Source organism: Schistocerca nitens, chromosome 1, assembly GCF_023898315.1.
Source record: "Schistocerca nitens isolate TAMUIC-IGC-003100 chromosome 1, iqSchNite1.1, whole genome shotgun sequence".
Taxonomy (NCBI): domain Eukaryota; kingdom Metazoa; phylum Arthropoda; class Insecta; order Orthoptera; family Acrididae; genus Schistocerca; species Schistocerca nitens.
In genome coordinates, this window is record NC_064614.1 from 1,020,532,173 (window position 1) to 1,020,537,361 (window position 5,189).

Below are 5,189 nucleotides of genomic sequence, written 5' to 3' on the forward strand. Positions count from 1 at the left end.
CCTGTGATCTTCAAAGAGACATGTGGTCTGATCTTGTTACTGTGCTACATGACTCTGTAAGTAACTTGCGCAAATAACAACTTCTTCAAATTGAATGAAAGATATAAGTGTTCTGTATTCTTGTCAGAATAAGGTGAACAGAGTTTTATAGAAAACTGATACTGAAAAGAAAGTGTCCCTAGTCTTATGAAATTTCATAATCAAATAGGAAGTTTACAGTCACGCTAAAGAAGATATACAATCTTTCTTTTGATTTAAAAGATAGTGAGATTTCGCAAATGGACTCTGTTAAACATTTATGTGATGGTAAAAAGTGTTAAGTGATCATTAATATTGCAGGGCTCGTTAATTAGAATGCACTTAACCGTTCACTGAAGCAGTTATTGGAATTTAATCACAATTAGCATCTTATTTGAAAAAACAAAATTTCGTACCACAGACTATTCACTTCAGCTTTGCCGAAGTAACAATGATCTCTGGCGAAAACAAGTTATACCAATTATCACTAGTGAAAACGTATAAGATTACTTGATGTTACAGAACTGTTATCTCTCCTATCTGTGAGAAATAGTCAACTCTGAAGAGAGAATGTCTAATCAGAAGCAAACGATATACTAATTACGTGTTAGAAAAAAAAAACAAGACAAAAAGACATCGTAATTATCAATATTCACTTGGAAGTAAAAAATAAATGTATTTGTGACTTCAAAAACTCGAAGCCGACGCCCTCCGTCTTATGTGACACATAACACTAGCTTCAGGTATTTGTATTCTGTCAAGAGCAAGAACTACAGAACACATTGGGTTCAGGCACAGAGTCAGGCAAAACAATCGAACAGAAATGCCGCAACATTGAACACACCTTATGAAGTTCTTTTATGGAAAGTGCTTCGTCATGTGTCTAAAATAAAGATTCCCTATAAAAGGCATATGAATATTGAATTAATAAAACGATGTCTGCCTGCACTAATAGGGGGTCTGTATTTCATTGGTTGAAATATTAGGAAGCAGGAGATTCTTCTTGTAATCACAGATTTTTTGGACTTAAACGTTCGCAATATTTAACGACGTAAAACTTGTCTGGTTTCCTCTTATGTAGTTCGTTTAAATAGTATGATGTTGTTTCTGCAGATTCAAAGTTTGTATCCAGGCTACAACTTTCTCGTTGTTCACCTGTAAAACTAGTTTAGAGAAGTCGGCTCGAAATTTGCCACACAACGAACAAGTGTTATTGGTATTACTCACCGAAACTAGTCGATAGTAGTCGTATGGCACAGGGTTTGGAAGATTTTTCTCTGAATATAACAGACGTGAAAATTAACGTCTACTGGTGAATATAACCGGTTGCTATCATGGATGCTATAATGAGATTTGCGGAGTTGTTGATGCACTTCTGGGTACGGCTTCTCTTTTAAGTTTGATTTGTCATGTGTTATACTGTATGTTCTTCTTGCGCTTTCGCCGTAGTAGATAATGCCTTTATAACAGTAATAAGACGAATGTTGGTGGAGCTATGCAATGCCAAGAACATCAATTTCTCCATTTCTGCTAATACGCACCTTACATGCATACAAAAAACCATGACATGCAGCTTCATATGGATTTTGTCTTAGTCTTCTTCGAATCTGTTTGAAGAATATAAATACGCCCCAACTCTTTTCTTTTCCTTGTACTTGCATTCAGCACATGACCGGAATATTTATCTTCATTCTTAGACATTTCTGACGCTTTCATTTCACTTAAGAAATAACTTTATGCAGAATCTCACTAATAGTAACACATGGGTAATTCTCCTCAGCTCACGAGAAAAACTTATTCAGTCTACTTTGAATGCAGAAGAAGTAATTTTGTGTCTGTCATTCCTTTATTACCAAACAATGTTGCAGTTCGTTTCAAAACGTGATTCTATTCATTTCAGTGTGTCGTTGACTGCCAAGTATCGTTGGAAAGCCACTTATACGAAGTAACAGCATTATACGATTCAACGTAAAAGGGGAAGAAAAAAGCTATAAATTGAAAATCGATAGTGATCGTTCTTCCTCAGCACCAAGCAGATCCTGATCGTTTTTCTCGAGTACTTCAAAACCCTAGCACAGATTTTCTGAGCACATTATTTGTTAATTGTTTCTTTCAAATAACAAACCTTTTTATACTTCTGCAATTCCATTTCACAGTAAGACGATATTATAAATTAAATTTAAAGTTTTCATGGTCCCTGGTCGTCATTATCATAAGTGCATGTATGAATATATATATACGAAACATTTGTTGTCATGCACAATTATGTTTATTGTTTGATCTAACAGGTCTATAGTACAATATTTTATCTCCTGGACGATGAACAAACGAATAAAAGCAAGAGACCCATGTCATCTTAGTATTATTGTTGTTTTAACTCAATGTATGGTTTAGGCTTATGGTCTGTGAAAACCTAAAAATTAAATTAAAAATTAAATCAAGCAGGCTATTCCTGAAAAGGTGACAGAGAGAGATGCCGTGGCAAGAAATATTCTGGAAAATGAAGTCAATAGTCAAATATTAAACAGATACAGTGCGTAGTGTGAAATCCAATGGTGACAGTGCATGCTATTTATTAAATTTTACTAAAACCTATGTGAAACACCTGTTTTTGTAGTGCTTATATCTTACATAGATGGGGGTATGATTAGTAAGTAAACGAGTTACATGCTTGCCGAAGCAAGATATCCATTTTATAGGATATACGTAATTGAGATTATTCCTTTTCTAATAATCCGAGCTTTTGCACTAACCAATACAGGGGGTATTAATTTACGTGCCCATTTATACCGTCAGAACTACCTGGAACATGTTCTGAAAAATGAATTTATCGCTTTTTACTATTATTACCCACACACTGAATGACACGTCATAGGCAAGTTATCAGAGTGAGAAGATGTGTGCATCACAATTACAATGACGCAGTAACAGTCTACTAAAACAAGATGTCAGTTGCGCATGGAGGTATACCTCCATGCAATTTATTCTGCTCATCCGGCATTTCACGCATCTTTCACTTCCGTGAAATCCACAAATTATGAGAGCATATCTTACTTACTTCTTTTCGCATTGCGCAAATTCACAGACCTACGAAGAAAACACAGAGAAGATTTTGCAAACGCGAACATCAAATATTCGGTGCATATGATTTGAAAGTCGAAAAATGTAACTAGCAAGAATACAACTCCAGTAAAAGAGTTTGTAAACTGAATACGACGGCATTTTTTCACATATTTTACCAGTTATTCTGTTATTGGTTATTTGAAATGAGCACACGAAAAGAAAGTTACATTTACGAGGGTAAATGCATTGCTATGACGAGAAAAACTTTTGTAAAGGCCTTCCTGAAAAATGTTGTTAGGATATGCACTGTAATATTTGCTACTTAAAAAACAGTCGTTTGCACACGACAGTAATTCTGAGCAACAAGTAATAGTGAACATTCTCCTTGTAAACACCAGTCTGCTAATGTTTTGGAGCGCCTAAAATGGCGCTGCAGGCTTCAAAACAACGTACGGCGTATGACTGTAGCTCCGTTTCCCCTTGTTTTCACCTCCACGTTACTGAAGGATACTGAAGTACAATGCAGCAAATCGACATAGCTTGGTAGGTATAGCAACGTGTAAAATCAATTGAACCTGTTGCAAATGATTTTTGCATTGGCTTGGAGAGAGAGTCGAATTTATATGTTATGTTATACATTTATGACCACATTAAGTACGATAAAGCGTAGAAAAACCTGGCAAAAACAAGTAATCTTCCGACGTAGATGAGATACGATTTTTGTCGGGTGTAATTTTAATCCTTTCAGGTATACAAGAAAACTAAAGGGCTAATGATTGAAATTTATGCATTTCTGTGTTAACTAGAAGGTTTGTAAACAAATTATGTTATGATTTTTAATACTTTCCTTTGTAGTTAAAAAACATAATGCGTCACATGTTTGTCCCTATGCACCTTAATGGACAATTGTATAACACTTGACACATCATGTAACGAACAACTGCAATAGCTTTGTATCACTTGATGTGAAATTTCGCAAAACGGTTTCTGTTTGAAGTGAAGCATAAGTTAACATCACAATGCTCACAGATATTGTAAGTTTCATTTTCAATATGCTTTGTTGCGCAATGAACACGACTTTTCATCACATCCCATTTTATCATTCAGTGCTCTGGCGCTTTTGATTATACTGCGTTCGTAATTTTCGTCCGATGTTTACTGCTGTCGATGAACCCCTTTGTCGCCCTGAATAAATACTGTTTAGACTTCTTGCAAGTTATTGTCTGATCTCTAGAGGTAACGATGTTGATTTCAATCTTGCTTCTGTTGTCTACTTTGAATATATTACATACGCACTGCTCACACCAATGTCAAGAAGACCAAAGAAAATTCTGAGATAATACTTCAATTTTGCCATTCTATCAGTTCGCAAGTCACTTTCTTCCGATCCGTGAGGTCTATCCCTCCCATCGACTTGGGATTTCCTTATTATTGTTAAAAAAAATTCACACTAAACTCTCAGAAGAACCAAACTGACACCGTTTCATAGTTGAACATAGCACTGGGGAAATAAAATTAGGCAGTCGATAAACTGGCTTGTTCTCCATCCATTTGAGGATTGTCTGTTCACTAATACCAAGACTGTTCTTTTCCTTGTTGGGAGAGAATGAGTTCTGGATGGTTAACAGCTGCTGCTTACAGTTCCACAGGTTCTGATATTTTCTGAAGCAACATAATACCGCGAAGCTGGTGAGCTAAAAATACTATGTAAATCTCACATACCAGTGCGGATGTAGATTTTTCCACTTGTAGAACTTGTGTCTCACCAAGTCCTATTTCAAGATCTACGTGGTTTTTCTGTTAGTGTATAAATCAAATTCAAGTAGATAGCAAGGTTCTGTATCTCACCCGCACCAGACCTCATTAGGCTGATTTATTTTTAAGTACTGTCGCTTACGCTACGGTCGCAGTTTCGAATCCTGCTTCGGGCATAGATGTGTGTGATGTCCTTTGGTTAGTTAGGTTTAAGTAGTTCTAAGTTCTAGGGAACTGATGATCACAGCAGTTAAGTCCCATAGTGTTCAGAGCCATTTGAACCATTTATACTGTCGCTTAATATAGTGACCTTTGAATCAGATCATAAGGTCATTCACAAAACAGAGCCCTAG